Source organism: Schistocerca cancellata, chromosome 2, assembly GCF_023864275.1.
Source record: "Schistocerca cancellata isolate TAMUIC-IGC-003103 chromosome 2, iqSchCanc2.1, whole genome shotgun sequence".
NCBI lineage: Eukaryota > Metazoa > Arthropoda > Insecta > Orthoptera > Acrididae > Schistocerca > Schistocerca cancellata.
Genome location: NC_064627.1, coordinates 320,104,067 through 320,121,622, shown reverse-complemented (window position 1 = coordinate 320,121,622; position 17,556 = coordinate 320,104,067).

The following is a 17,556-nucleotide window of genomic DNA, read 5'->3' as shown; positions in this document are numbered from 1 at the left end:
TTTGATAATAATCCTTTTTTACTTGAGAACATTTTTTGCAAATCTATCAAAAACATTCCTAACTTTTTAAATGTTTTTTTACATTTACTTTTTGAATGTCTTTTTTCAGGAACTGTGGTTGGTGTCCTACCATTTAATAATAGTATTTTTGCCCTACCTTAAAAAACTGCACATAACTATCGCCTCTTTATTACACATTTTTCCGTAGGTCTTGATTATGGCACCTTGCATTGTAGCGTCCATGACACACCTCCGTTCTCCACTTATTGGACCCTCCATGGTTTACAAGCATTGCTTTCCCTGAAACCATACTTCAGTCTAAGCCTACTTCCTTTATATACATCCTAATATACAATTACTTATAGTATATGAGATTATTTACATTTTTTACTATTTAGTTTAGCTTGAATTCAAATGAAAGTAAATTAACAGAGTATTGATTACTCAAATCAGCAAGATCAAATCTATTCGAAAATCTTTTCTAAAATTTACTTCTTTTCCAAAAACTTAATGAATGTAAAAGAACTAGTTGCTATTGCAAGCAAAGGTTATATTAAATTTTTCTGTTTAACTTTCACTCAACTTGAAAATATTTAATGGTAAAAAACACATTTCCTATTAAGCAATTATTTACAAACATTTTTATAGTACGTAGTTACCACTTTTTATGTAGTGTCTCTTTTCGTCACTTCTTCCTCATAGTTTCACCACTATGTAACAGAAACCAAGAGTTGTATTTACCAAATATACATATATTCTCCACATTCATTCATACTCCACTTGTAAAAATATTCTTCACCTAGATCTCCTTTACTAACTGCCCTTGTCACGTCCAGTTACTCTCATATTTGTACATATCACTCAGCCTTCGATCACAAACTGACCCCCATCTCTCTTACCACAAAACTTACTTCATCTTAATCCCATGACTCCATCTCACACCTACAAAGCCACCTTCCCTGATAGAGAAGAATATTACAGAAGATAGGTTCAGCTCAGAATGATTAGAAGAGGAAGTTTGGCAATGTTGTTGTTTTTGTTGTTGTTGTGGTCTTCAGTCCTGAGACTGGTTTGATGGAACTCTCCATGCTACTCTATCCTGTGCAAGCTTCTTCATCTCCCAGTACCTACTGCAGCCTACATCCTTCTGAATCTGCTTAGTGTATTCATCTCTTGGTCTCCCTCTACGATTTTTACCCTCCACGCTGCCCTCCAATACTAAATTGGTGATCCCTCGATGTCTCAGAACATGTCCTACCAACCGATCCCTTCTTCCAGTCAAGTTGTACCACAAGCTCCTCTTCTCCGCAATTCTATTCAATACCGCCTCATTAGTTATGTGATCTACCCACCTAATCTTCAGCATTCTTCTGTAGCACCACATTTCGAAAGCTTCTATTCTCTTCTTGTCTAAACTATTTATCGTCCACGTTTCACTTCCATACATGGCTACACTCCATACAAATACTTTCAGAAACGACATCCTGACATTTGAATCTATACTCGATGTTAACAAATTTTTCTTCTTCAGAAACGCTTTCCTTGGCATTGCCAGTCTACGTTTTATATCCTCTCTACTTCGACCATCATTAGTTATTTTGCTCCCCAAATAGCAAAACTCCTTTACTACTTTAAGTGGCAATACGAAAAGAATATGAAATAGCACTGCCAGTAACTTGAACACCTGGTGTTCGTCAAACACTTAGCATTGCATAGGTTGCAATACCCTCTGAGGCCTCCAAGCTTAACCCACATCTACCTCAGGACTAATGTATCTTTTTAAATCAATAATATTTCTTAAACTCAATGGTTTCCCGACTTCCAGTACACTAATCTATATGCATTGGGGTGTGGATTTTCAGTAATTCAAAATGGACCCATATATTAATCAGTGAACTTTTTCGTTTCTGCTGTAATCTTTTTTGATTTCCCCCTTGTTTTAACTAATACCAATTCTTTAGTTTGGAAACTTGTCGGTGGAGCCTTAGCATCATGGCTTCTTTTATGTTCCAGTGCCTTATTCTTAATGTTTTCTCTAGCAATTTTTTTCTTTTACACTCAGTGCCACGTCTACAATAATTGGAAACTCTACCAAGTCAAACAGCAAATTGTCTGGTCTTACCCCCCACACTAATTCACATGGAGCAAATCCTGTAGCCTCATGCTTTATATTATTAATGACATTCTCAAATTATTCTATATACTGTGCCCATGCCGTATGTTTTCTATGACAATAAGTATGACATAACCATTTCAATCCCTTCATAATTTTTCGCACATGTCTCCTTGTGGAAAATACCCTGAAATCTTTATGTGCTCAATGTTCCTGCTTTATAAACATTCCTTAAATTTGTTGGAGACAAACTGCGGACCATTGTCTGACAAGATAGCTTTTGGAACTCCTAGCACCACAAAATACACTTTCTGCAAACGGTTTACTAGCACTTTCGCATTAGCCTTCTTAATTGGGTACAGTTTCACAAATTTTGTGAACCCATCCACCGATACAAAAACGTATTCACAACCCTCTCGAAACACAGGCAAAGGACCGAACAAATCACAGGCTACCAGGTCTAATTTATTCTGTGGCTCAACACTGTACATGTCTCCTTGGACTATTTTGTTATTAGCTCTCACTTTTTCACATCTGTCACACATTTCAACCCTCGCTTTTACTCGTCTCCACATATTATTAAAATTTACAGTTTCACTGAGTTTAGTTACACATTTTCTGACCCCATAATGCCCAAATTTCTTATGAATATAGTCAATTAATAAATTCACATGTTGATCAGGAAAACAAACCTTCCATTGACTATCAGTATTTTTTTCCGACGGAATAAAATCCCTTGATGCATCTTATAATAATCGGCAACTTTAGGATAAGCTGGATTACTTTGCAACTTTTTACTATTTTCAAATTGTCATCTTGGTTCTGTTCCCTTCTTAATTCTTTACACACTTTTTTCAACTGTCCCTCCTCCTCAATCTTCATCACAGTTGCAAATACATGAAACCCTTCTTTGTCTGTCAACATATTTCCATTATCCTCATTATCTTCTACCCTCTCTGGATAATGCATCAGCCACCACATTCTCAGATCCTTTTATGTACTTAATTTCCAGATCGTATTGTTGCAAGTATAGCGACCATCTAGTTAGCCTGGGGTGTTTTAATTTGCACATCTGCAAATATGTCAACGACCTATGGTCACTGTATACAAATACTTTATGTCCCAACACGTATTGCTTAAATTTTTCTAATCCAAAGATAATCGCTAATGCCTCTTGTTCTGAAATGCAATAATTTTTCTCAGACTGTTTCAAGGATCTGCTCGCAAATGCTATGGTTTTATGAACCTCGTTATCTCCTTCTTCACACACTTGAAACAGCTCTACCTCAATCCTGTATCCACATGCATCTGCCATTAAGCAAATAGGTTTGGAAAAATCAGGATGATGAAGTATTTGGATTTCACATAAGGCTTTCTTCAGTTCCTCAAATGCAATTTGACATTCATTGGTCCATTTGTATGGTACATCTTTTCTCAACAAATTTCTCCACTACTAACTGGTCGACCCCCATTTTGGTCATCATCCTCCTGCTTCTCCCTAATAGCCTCACAAATCTCGTCATTTGTAGACGCTAATATTTCCTCCACACTGGCATCACTAATTTCCTGTAATTCTGCAGCCTCTGAACTTTCTCCTTCCTCAGAACATGACTTGACTTCAACTTGGTTGATATCCACTTTCTTGCAATCGGATTCTGTCACATCTTCCACTAATATGCCATCCCTCTCGTCTGCGATAAAATGCTTATCTTGTTTTTGTCTATCTAAAAAATCCGCTAAACCTCCATTAAACGTACAGATTTTTTACGTAGCTCGTTTCGTCTGTTGCTACTACCTTCTCCTGTTCCTTCCTTACAATTACTATTAATAAATACAAAAGGTTTTGCTAGCGGGCTCAAACTACTACTTCGCGTCTGGTAAATGCTAGCCCTTTCACAGTCGGCATTTAGTTTGACGGATCCTGTAATTCGGTATCCTTCCTTACGCTTACCCCTCTCTGCTGCTGCCTTTGCGCAACATAATTCTCCCGTACTGGAGAATACGATCGATAATCGAGCACCTGTCCCCCATTACTTCGCCTATCATTTGCAGGATAGCGCCACCTCCCGGCACCTCTGCCCCTGCCATTTCCACGGAACACGCCAGTTCCGTTAATGTTTACATTATGTCGCAGTCCTGCATCATTTGGTGGTCTGTCATTACGATTTGCATATTCCTCCTCATACAGTAACTTCTCAACCCTCTCCAAATGACTAATGAACTTAACGCACATCATCCCTCGGCGCTGAAATAAGTTTGTTCCGCCAGTGCGTAGGCTTTTTACCTTTCAAACCCATAACAATTTGCTCTGGCTCGTTTTTGTTCTTTAAGTATGAAAAATTTGTCATCCACTTTAACGCGAACTTTTTTATGCTTTCCCTTCTGGGATTAAACTTTTCCCCTGACCAGAAGCTATTTAATAACTCCATCTGTTTTTGCTTACCCCAATATTCTTTCAAAAATGCCTCTTTAAATTTATCCAAAGTACCGTACTATTCAGTAGCAATAACCCCCCAAGTTCTGGCCTCTCCTAAGAATTTTGACGTAATAAAACCTGTTTTTTGTTTGTCTGACCACAAACTAGGTAACACACCTTCAAATTCATTCCAAAATTCTTTTGGATGCACATTTCCTGTTGGATCAAAAAGTAAAAACTGTCTGTTAGTGACATTTCAGATGATTCTACCATGAAACTACACCCACTACTGTTAGTTCCATGTTTCGGGTTAGTTCCAACTTGGCATAGTCTACTGTCATGCTCATCCAACCTACTTTCCACCTCTTCTATCTGGTTAGTTAGCTGAAGAACATTTTTTTCAGACTCATCCACTCGTTCTGACACAGTTTTTACTTCATTCATACATTTGTCATATTCAGAACTGATTTTGCTGGCTAACACTTTGTGATCAGTTTCACATACAGATTCTACAGCCGCTATTTTAACCTGTACTTTTTGTATACCATCTTTAATTTCATCTACTCTTTGTTTGTTTCCAATAGCAACTCTATTCAAACCATCTGTTAATTCACCTTTTACAATGCTAACAGATCTTTTGCAATTATTCTCAACCCCAGAAATTTTGTCATCTATTTTATTTTCTAATGACTTCAATTCATTTTCACACATTTCTTTTAAAACAGCAGTCTGCTTTTCAAGTTTTTCATTAAACCCCCTATTAAGTTTACAAATTTTTTCATTAAAACCACTGTCAGGTTTACTAATTTTTTCAGTAAAACCACTGTCAAGTTTTTCGAGTTTACTATTAAATTTTTCAGCCAAATTAGATTGTCGTTGTATAGAGAACATTAAAGCGGCAAACATTTCCTGCGTACTTCCTAGTTCCATTTTTGGCATCACTGTTTCTTGTTTACCTTGTTCCACTGGCACTATACCAAATTTGGTATACACATTTGACCCGTTTGCCACATTTGATTCAGTAACATTACTAACACTATCATCACACAACTGATCGTTACTGAGTTCATGCATAATGTCACTTTTGGGATTAGTATTATCCCCACTAATTACATTAACAGATATACTTGAAGCAGACTCAATTCCACTGTCCGTAAATAACATAGGAACATCATCAAAAACATCCCCTTTTATTTTAACATCTACTCCTTCTCTCTGTTCAGGTGTGCTAGTGTGTGAAGCACTCACACTGAATGAAAATTCTTCCTCCTTTAACGTATTCACAAAATCTTTATCACTTGCCATATTTGTCAGTCTTTCAGCACACACACACACACACTCACACAACAGATATAACAAAGTTGACTTATGTTTTGTCGAATGCTGCCGCCTCAGCGCACAGTGGGCCAGAATCTTGAAAACGTGGCCAAAAAGGAAAAAAAAAATTTAAAGATGGGGATTTTGGACTATCAGGTTGGCAGCAGCAATGCTGGGACAACTGAATGCCGGCTGTGCGGCTGTGCTGTTCGGTAATATCTGAGGTCAAATGCGGCAGTTCATTGTTAGCGTGCGCGCAGCTGGCCAGGCTACAAAAACAGTCGTGTTGTTGAAGGAAGTTATTTATGTTTTGTGCAAGTGAAACCAATACTTTCAACATGGAATGTATTCCAGGAGGTATGTACTAGTGAAGAAATACTTATATCACTATTAAATCATCAATAATGCACGTTTACATTTCAATTAACGTACTACAGGGAAATGAATGACAAAATCGTAAAATGCGCTTAAAAATAGAGATAAGTTACGAATTCCACGACATTCCGCTTTCTTTTGCGCTGTGTATGCAAGTATATATTATTACCTTTGTAAATTAAGCTTCAAATCCTGCGGCTAGTTGCGACTCTGGCTTTGAGCCACGTTTTAAGCGACACTTGCAAAATGTCATTGTTCAGACATCTTCAAAAATGACAGTAGAATCAATTAATTATGAGTTTTATTTGTACAATTTAAATTACAATCGACACGTAGAAGCATTTTAAAGAATAAAATAATTAGAAAAATGACGAAAAGTGTAACACAGATTTTTTTTTAAATTTCAGTTTCATCTGATCCAGGGTATTCCAGAATCGGATTTTCGAGGAAAGATATTTTTCTAATAACAAAAGAGTATTTGTCAAATGATTTGGAAGGGGTCATAGAACATTTGGAAAGGTCGTTGACAGAAAAAAGTGGACATACAATTAAAATTCCCTATGATGTGAGGCCTATCATTTCGATTTTGTTAACAAAGTTAAGAAATTCGTACGAAGTTCAGTCCTGTCGAATTATCGTTCGCCGCGCAAATGAGTCTTCGATCTTCGGGGCACCCAGATGCTGCGAAGATTGTGAGAAACATCACACTCTCAAGTCCATCCAAGGTGAAAAAATACAAGGCAGGCTTGCGATTTTCAACATCATCGCCATCCTCATATGATGCAAATGAAGGTCTAGCACTCCTTTTCGACTTGAAATTGTCAAAAGAATCTTACCAGCATTTGAGAAATGGGGCTAAAGGAAAAGGCTTAAACACACTATATCGACCGTATTCAGCTGTTTTGGTAGCAAAAAAAGCTTGCTGCCCTCCAGACGTAACCCTCACTTTTACCGAATCAAAAGCTGAGGTACGGTTGCAAGCTTTGTTAGACCACACTGTTCAACGTGTTCTACTGCTGAAACGAGGCGATATTTTACATATGAGTGATTCGGAAATGTCTAATATGGCTCTTATTTGTAAGTGGGGCTTTGACGGAACCTCCGGGCAAAGCATGTATAAAATGAAGCTTTCAGATTCGAGTATTTCAGATGCAACTTTATTTTTCACTTCGCTAGTTCCACTGAAACTTGCAGGTGTAAATGGAGAAACTAAAGAAGAAAAGATCTTATGGATTAATCCAAAGCCGTCTTCAACCCTATTTTGCAGACCACTGAAGTTAGAATTTACAAAGGAAACAGAGCAAACGTCTTTAAATGAAAAAGCGTATTACGACAAACAGATCAAACAACTCCAGTCATTTGAAACAGTTATTCATGGGAAAGACATTTCCATTAAATACAATTTAAGCCATTTAAACATGACCATGGTAGATGGTAAAGTGTGCAATGCTATCACCAACACGAAATCTGCGCAACGGTGCTATCTCTGCAAGGCTACGTCTGCCCAATTTAATAACATTGACGATGTTTTGAAAAAACAAGTTACCGCCGATTATCTGCTGTACGGACTATCAACTCTTCACGCCTGGATTCGATGTTTTGAATGTTGTATTCATTTGGCATACCAAATAAAAACAAAAAAGTGGCAGGCACGTAAAGCAGAAGATAAAGAGGAAAAAGCAATACTGAAAGCTAACATTCAAAAAGTTTTCAAAGAGCAGCTTGGAATTGTAATTGACATGCCGAAACAAGGGTTTGGCAGTACGAATGACGGAAACACCGCTCGAGGTTTTTTTGAAAACACTCCAACATCAGCGCTGATAACTGGAGTTTCCGAAGAACTAATCCCCCGTTTCCATATAATTTTGCAGACGATTTCGAGCGGACGTCAGATCGACGTTGAAAAGTTTCGAGCATACGCCTTAGCAACTGCCACGCACTACGTGAAAGAATACCCCTGGTACAACATGCCAACAGCAGTCCATAGATTGTTGATTCGCGGTCCATACATTATTTCTTCGCCCATTTTACCCATCGGTCAACTATCGGAGGATGCTCAGGAATCAACCAATAAGTTGATAAAGCAATATCGCCTGAGTTTTTCTCGAAAGTTTTCAAGAGTTAAGACTATGGAAGACGTGTTCAAAAAAAAAAAAAAATGGCTCTGAGCACTATGGGACTCAACTGCTGTGGTCATAAGTCCCCTAGAACTTAGAACTACTTAAACCTAACTAACCTAAGAACAGCACACAACACCCAGCCATCACGAGGCAGAGAAAATCCCTGACCCCGCCGGGAATCGAACCCGGGAACCCGGGCGTGGGAAGCGAGAAAGCTACCGCACGACCACGAGATGCGGGCGAAGACGTGTTCAGGAGATTGTTGGCAACGACAGACCCCTACGTTTCTTCCTTACGCAAATCTTCGGCGAAGAAACTGAAGAGTTTGTCACCAGAAGCCGTTGCCCTCTCAGTTCCTGTGGCGGAAGACTATGAAGATTCAGATGCAGATGCAGATAATGAGGAAACAGTGTTTGAGGATGATGACGATTCGGTTGAAGCAGAAGATGAAAAAGAATAAGAAAATGAAAACTTGTAAATTAAGTTATAAAAAATTTACAAAATAAGTAATTGTAATTAAAATGAAATAATTTTTTGTAATAAATACACCATCTTGTAACCTATATTTGGTCCTTTCTTCGAGTTTTCCACTTTCTTGGTTTATTTTTTAAGCATTAACTACAATAACCCCTAAATACTGACTTTTATATGAATAAAAACATATAAGTATAAATAAATAAAAAGACATAGATTTTGACCGCCATCTTGGATCCACCATTTTTAAATTTTTTGAACTCTGTCATCATGAGTAACCTCGATAATTCCCTAAAAATTACTTTTATACGTAAAAAATGATAGTAGTGTACATAGAGCCTGCCATCTTGGGTGCGCCATTTTGTTTTTTTTTTCACTTTTTGATATCATATTCTTAATCAGAAACTCCGTAAACCCTTACATACTAAGTTTGGTACAAATTGAACAACTACTTATATTTTGACCAGCTTTTTGGGATTCTGACCCACTGTGCGGCGTGTTGAAACTGCGAGTCAGATCCCCTGCGGCCGCCGTAACAGTTTCCGGGCCCCCGCTCGCCGTGTAGGCTGGCCGCGCTGACCGGTTGTACTGCTCGCCGCCACCGCTAACATGCCATCTGCTCCGCTGCGCTTCCGTTGCTACTGCAGCCGTTGCGGATCATCTTCTTTCTTGCAGCTCCAGCAACTCGAAACGGTTTCCGTTCAAACTTCTGCTAGTACTGGTTCACTAAATTCTTTCATAAACGTCCACTGTTCAGTCCATCAAAATCTTTCTCTCGACCGCGGATACAAAATACTACGGCTTTAGTGTTTCCCGGCACCGATGCACCACGTGCGGCGGCGCGGTTCTTTCCGTCCCTTTACGACGAACCTGCACCTACCTGTGAACATTGTCTCAGCAGATCATCAGTAGGAAAACCGAGTGAAACCTACTGTACTTCGACGTGAACCAGGCTGCAATTTAAGTCACTAATCTACGTTTCAGGAGAAAGTTTTCACACAAATGAAAGGTTGGAAATTTTGTCCTCAATTAATATATTCTGAAACTTAGGTGAACAAGTATCACTGACAAGCCCGTGCTAGTCTTAACACAGTCACTCACAACCCCTTTCACTCGCGTTAGGAAGTTTATGGTGTTGCATTTCCCGAGAACGTAATAGCTACAAAAATACTGATTGTTTTTGACTGAGAATGCTCGCCAAATATTAAGTCTGCCGGTACCAAATGTAGTCACAGTTTTTAGCCACCGACCTGCTCAATACGCCACGCGGAATATATGTCTTATCTCGTCACGAAATTCACTTAAAAATTCCGAAATTTCTACACACCCATCGGAATAATTATGCCATTACTTTACCACACTTTTGATGTACGAAACACTGCTAGATCCCGCAACTTATCATTTCCATCGGAACTACTACTACACACGTCCGAACTGTTTCATCCGACTCTTCTCTAGAATACTCTAAGTCTTCTCTACCAGCAGAGAAAGGCGCGCGAAGAATATTGATTTACCATTAGTCAGTTTACTTTATGCATAAAGTTATTTACTATTGTTATTTACACCTGAATTAACTTTCCCTTTACCACAAACTTACTTTACCAATCTGTTCTACAAAAATCCCCTTTGTCCATATCCATACTACTTCGAAATGTTCCCACACTAAATCCTACTACATAACTCGTTAAACAATTATCTTCATATTAACCTTAAACCACACTCACGCATCATTCATATTGCTAAAACACATTTATAACATTTTACATACACGAAAAGACATAATAACACTTCATGAAAATACTAGAACAGTTAATGAAAAACATTCAATTACTTTAGTGCACTCTAGTGGGCACAATTGAAACTAAAATCACAGCCCCCTATCCAATATTGTCCTCTATCGGCTGATACATAAACTACGTGCGCGTCCAGTCTCGCGTCACCATCTGTCACTATCCAGCTCTGAGACACATGTCCCACTTCACCGTCTCCAAGGCGGGATGGGTATACGGCGCTACGCCTCACTGGAAATGGCAGCTGGCAGAAATGAATGTTTAGGACAGTAGAAAGACGGATCATCAATTGCATAGGTTGAAATATAAAAGGGTAATTTGCTCATAATTTAAAATATAGACAAAGATGAATGGAAAATGAACGTTGCACACGAATATACAAAAACAGATGGACAGTTGTTTAAGGTAAAAGGCCGATGTGTGGACTAATTAAAGTTGATTCGTAGATAAGTGCAGCTATGAGTGGATATAGAGTTCCAGGAACACAGGTATGATAGGAACGTAGCATTCGAGGATAGTGCATAGGAAGGTGTTTGTGTGGGTGGTTGTTTGGAGGAGAGGTACAGAAAGAGTGGAGAGGGATGTGGTTCTAGATGTGGTTCTGAACCAAGACTTATGTAGTTGGTGGGGGAGGAGCCGAGAGGAGGGGAGCCATGGCAAGAGGAGGGTGATAGGGGTCTCCTAGATCTGGTATGATGGGTAATGTACCAGGGCGGGTTTCATGGTCGGGTAAGGAAAGTGATCAAAATTTCGTTGGGAGAGGATTTTGAAAATGTGGAAGTGTAGTGTTGGGGGAATTGATGGTAGATGCGTGGCAGAGTACCAGGATCAGTGAGCAGTGGGGAAACTAAGGGTAGGTTGTGTCGAGTTTACGGGTAACGTAGGATATTCGAAGGTCTTCAAGATGGAGAGTAGGCTGGGGAATGCTGTAGGTTGGTAGACGATGCGGGTGGGGGAGGATAAGCGGTTCCTAGGACTAGGGGGGTGCATGGCGTTGCAGGATCTGTAGGGCGTCTTAAAAGGAGGGGGAAACGGACGTCCATGCCACATTTGCATAGCAGAGGATGGGTTGACCCATAGTTGTGGAGACCTGTGGAATGGTGCAATCCCAAAGTAGAGCCAGTTAGTAATTTTAGTCTGTTGTGGGCTTTCTGTTGAATAGTTGGTAGATGGGGCTCTCATGTTAGTCGGTGATCAAGTGTTAGCCTAAGGTATTTTAGTGCGTTAGTTAACTAATTAGGACGGTGGTAAATGATAAGGTAAAAGTCAGGTAGAAGCTGCCGTTGCTTCGGCACGTAATTATTGCTTGGGTTTTGGTAGGGTTGTATTTAATGTCACTGGTTGCAGCAGGAGATGAGGTGACTGAGATGTGGAGGGATCGTTTGGATTTGTGGAGGGTATGATAAAGGGCTAGGAAGGCGCTGTCATCGGCATAATGGAGGAGGCGAACACGGGGAGGGGTTTCTGGTATTCACAGAGACACAGTCGTCCACTTTTTTAAAAGTAGAGTTGTGTTGTTTTTTTTTTTTTTTTACCTGACAGTAGCATATGTGGATGAGACAAATTTAGTGATATGTGTTTCTTTAGGTCTCACAAAAAGTTATGGAGTAGAAAAATATTGAATAAGGGAGGGGCTGCGCCCTTTTGGAGGCGTTCATTCCTTTCTTCACTCTGTGTCTAGAACTGCGTAGGTACCACGTATCGCTGATCATTTAACACTTTCCTCGGCGGCGCTAGTTCCCGTGGAGAGTGGCGTACATTTCCGGTCGGCGCGCCATTCAAACAGCCGTAGCACAAACGGCGGTTTCAGACAAGGTTTAAGAGTATCCGCCGCTTGCGACGCCATGCCGAGAGGTGTCCACAGTATGTACATAATTATGTCGCGAAAGCTGAAACGGGTGAAAATTTACGACAACTGAAGCCATTTGAAAGGTAATTGATTTTATGATCACGACATATTATCAAATAATCTTCTGGTTAGTACAAATGTACTTGAGATGTAAACTTTTCTATTAAGTCCCCGTGTAAATGGGCTCAAATTTTACACGTGGCTTATCTTAACAAGAAATGCAATACTGTTTCAGCAAGCTATACGCGGTGAAACGAGTTTTTCAAATCTTAAGTTGACAAAAACACCCCACTTTCTCGAGAGCGATTGTGTCGACGGTCACCTTCGCCATCAAAGGTGACACCTGGAAGTCAACAGATTGTGATACTTTTCTGAAATATTTTGCTAAGTTTAATTCTGGAAATATTTCAGTGTAATATTTTTATCCAAGGCAAGAACTGTCAGTACATACACTGAGGCTTAAGTCTCAGAGGGTGCAGGACAAACATAGGACGAGACTAGACTAGCAGCCATCATTATCGCAGTTGTAATTTGTCGTAGTTGTGTCGGAAAAGAACTACAGTTCCAAGCTCTAATAGAATGCACTGAAGCTCAACTATTTATAGGCGCCCATGTCTGGTTAAAGCCGAAGATAAGTCGGAGATAAGTACAGCAGAAAATTTTACAAAAGACATAACAGTGCTCAGGAAGACTAGGTTAAATACAGTTGGTGGTAGCGTGTTTGTTGCTATTAGATGTAGTATATTTTGTAGTGAAACTGAAGTATACAGGTCTTATGAGATAGTGTGGGTAGGTGTTACGCTTGACAACCGGAATAAATTAATAAGTGGTTCTTTTATCCTGTTTCTCCCACATCTCTCAGATGGCGCGGTTGCCGAAAGGTCTAAGAAACTTGAGTATCATCTCAAGTAAGTATTCCACTCATACAGCTGTCTACCATCGATATGTTGGCGAAAAAACATGTTTAAAGTCGTTGGCAGGCATAAAAAATAGTCCGAAATTGTATTAAATGCTTATCTGCACATTAATCTGAGCATTTAGCTCAGGAGTACACTCGAAGTGTAAATGGTTGCAACAACATACTTGACCTCTTAGCAACAAATACTCCTTAACAATTAGGGAGCATCCGGACGGACACAATATTAGCGACCACAAGATCGTTATAGTAAGACTGAATACCGTAACACCTAAAGTCATCAAAAATAAAAGCAAAATAAATCTATTTAATAAGCAGATGTACTGTTGCTTGACGTCTTCCTAACAAACAGACTCCGCTCCTTCCAAACTAAGAGTAGAAGCATAGACCAGATGTGATTTTAATTCAAAGAAATAGTATCGATAGAAGCTGAGAGATTTATACCAAATAAATGAATAAGAGACGTAACTGATACTCCATAGTACACGAAAACAGGTGAGAACGCTGTTGTAGAAGCAACGAAGAAACCACCCCAAACGTAAAAGGATGCAAAATCCCCAAGACTGACGAAGCTCTACAAAATCCCGAATTTTAGAACGGACACTTCAATGCGAGATACTTTCAATAGCTTCTACAACGAAGCATCGTCTCGAAATCCGACAGCAAATCCAAATATATGCTGGCCGTATGTAAAGTACACCAGCGACAAGACATAACCTTCACTACGCGATATGAATGGTAATGTTACCGATGACAGTGCCACGAAAGCGGAGTTACTAAACACGGTTTCCAGAATTCGAATTCAGGACAGTTGCTAACACATGGTTCAAATGGCTCTAAGCACTATGGGACTTAACATCTGAGGTCATCAGTCCCCTAGACTTAGGACTACTTAAACCTAACTAAACTAAGGACATAACACATATCCATGCCCAAGGCAGGATTCGAACCTGCGACCGTAGAAGCAGCGCGGTTTCGGACTGAAGCGACTAGAACTGCTCGGACACAGTGGCCGGCTAGCTGCTAACATGAGTCATTTAGAAGTATATACTGTAGGTGTAGTGAAGCAGCTGAAATTATTTAATAAAGGCAAGTCCTATGGTCCAGACCGTACGCTAAAAAGTTGCTGAGTATGATGATACAATAGCTCAGCTTCTAGCCATCATACACAAAGGCTCACTAGACGAATGATCCGTACCTGAGGACTGGAAAGTTGCACATGTCATACCGATACTCACGATACTTAAGAAACGCAATTGGTCTAATCCATTTAATTAGAGACCAATATCACTCATGTTGTTTTTCAGCAGGAATTTGGTACATATACTGCGTTTCAACGTTGTTAATTATCTTTAAGAAAATTATCTATTGTCACATGATCAGCACTGATTCAGAAAGTGTAGTTCTTGTGAATCACAACTAACTCTTTATTCACATGAAGTAGAGAATGATATCGGCAGGATATCTCAAAATAATTCCATATTTTTAGACTTCCAGAAGGCTTCTGACAACGTTTCTCAAAAGCGACTTCTAATCAAATTTTGTTGCTATGGAGTGTTGCATCAGTTGTGCGACTGTATTCGTGATTTTCTGTCAGAAAGGTCACACTCCTTAGTAATTGACGGAAAATCGTCGAGTGTAATACAAACAATATCTGACGTCCCTCAAGAAAATTTTGTAGCCCCTCGGCTATTCCTAACCTATATAAACGATTTTGGAGACCATCTGAGCAAACATCGGAGCAACCCTCTCACTGTTGGCAGATGATGCTGTCGTTCACCATCTAATATAGTCAGCAGAAGATGAAAACCAGTTACAAAACGACTTAAACGAGAAATCTGTATGGTGCGAAAAGTGAAAATGGGCTCTAAATAATGAGAAGTGTGACGTAATCTACATGAGAATTTAAAGGAATTCGTTAAATTTCTGTTACAAGTTTAATCACACGGATCTAAAAGCTGTCATTTCAACTGAACACATCTACTTCTGCATACATATACAGCAAATCCACCGCATGGTGCATTGCGAAGGATACCTTATACTACTATTAGTCATTTTCTTTCCTGTTTCACTCGTAAATCATGGACTGTGGGGCTGGTCCCGGCGGAGGTTCGAGTCCTCCCTCGGGCATGGGTGTGTGTGTTTGTCCTTAGGATAATTTATGTGAAGTAGTGTGTAAGCTTAGGGACTGATGACCTTAGCAGTTAAGTCCCTTAAGATTTTACACACATTTGAACATTTTTTTCACTCGTAAATAGAGCGAGGGAAAAGTGATTGCCTGTATGTATCCGTACGGTTATGTTACCGTTGCGATCCGTAGGCGAAATGTACGAGGGTTGCTTTTTAAGTAAGGGCCGTTCGCGCTTATAGTCCCGTAGTCGCGCGGACGCTGCAACAAGCCACCGCGCCACTTGCCGGCATCCTTCCCGTTCACAACGATGCAAGTTGCAGTTCTGTAGCTGATGTGTACGCATCGCTGTGCTACTTTATAATGTTTACGATTATTGAATCGCCCGCCGCGTGTGAGATACGGTCAGTGATACGTTTTTTGACCGCGAGAAGCCTATCAGCTGCAGAAATTCATCGTCAGTTAACAGAAGTTTATGGCTTGAATGCAATGAGTGAAGGTAAAGTGCGTCAATTGGTTAGAGTTTAAAAATGGCCGTCAAAACGTCCATGACGAAGAACGCCTGTGATCACTGATGATTTGGTGGCTGCAGTCGAAACAAAGATTCGTGAGGACAGAAGATTCACAATTTCCACTCTTTCTTTGGAATTTCCACAAGTTTCAAGGTCGGTTTTGTACAAAATTGTGTCTGAAAACCTGAACTTTAAGAAACTGTGTTCTCGGTGGGTACCCAGACTCCTCACAGAGGAGCACGAAGGGAAGAGATTTGCCACTTCATTGGACTTTTTGATTCGTTACGAGGAAGAAGGGGATGACATGTTGAGTCAAATTGTCACTGGAGATGAAACATGGGTATCCCATATCACTCCAGAAAGCAAGCGACAATCGATGGAATGGCGACACACAACCTCACCCGTCAAGGTCAAAGCCAAACAGACGCTGTCAAAGCGCAAGATTATAGCAACTGTGTTCTGGGACCGGCGCGGTGTTTTTCTAGTGGACTTTATGCCACGAGGAACGACAATCAACTCAGATGCCTACTGTGCAACTCTAAAGAAGCTCCGTAGAGCAATTCAAAACAAAAGGCGCGGCATGCTGACAAAAGGAGTTTTGCTCCTGCACGATAACGCTAGGCCTCACACCTCTCAAAAGACTCGGCATTTGATTGATTCTTTTGGCTGGGAAGTTTTGGACCATGCACCATACAGCCCCAACCTTGCTCCTAGCGATTTTCACCTTTTCCGGTACCTGAAACACCATCTTGGCGGGCAGCGCTTCAATGACGACGATGAAGTGAAAGCGGCCATGAACTCTTGGCTGTCGGAGCAGGCGGCCGAAATCTTTGAAGAGGGAATTAAAAACTTAGTTGTACGGTATGACAAGTGCTTAAATAAACAAGGCAACTATGTAGAAAAATAGGTAAAAGTGTGTAGAATCATAAAATAAAAGTTTTTTTACAAAAGTATTTGTATCTTTTTTTAAAAATTAAAACGGCCCTTACTTGAAAAACAACCCTCGTACGTTGGCAGCAGTAGAACATTTCTGTAGTCAGCTTCGAAGGCCGGTTCTCTAACTTTTCTCAATAGTGTTTTGCGAAAGGAATGTCTTGTTGCCTACAGGGATTCCCATTTAATTTCAGAAAGCATTTCCGTGATCTCACATGTTGATCGAACCTACCGGTAACATGTAGAGCAGCCCGCCTATGAGTTACATTGGTGTCTTCCCTTAATCCGACCAGATGCGGATCTCGAGCAGTACTCAAGAATGGGTGAAACTAGTGTCCTACATGCGATCTCCTTTATAGATGAACATCCCTTTCCTAGAATTCTCTCTATAAACCGAAGCTGGCGGTTCACCTTTCTTATCACCGTCCTTGATATCTATGGATTACTTCTACGAACAACTTAATCTGGAACGATTAAAAAGAAAATGTTGCGGGGAAGGCGAACCAGCTGCTCATTATTGGCAGGAGACTTAAAAGATGCAGCATTCTAATAAAGAGACTGCCCACACTTCACTTGTCCATCCTGTTCTCGAGTACTGCTGCGCGGTATGGGA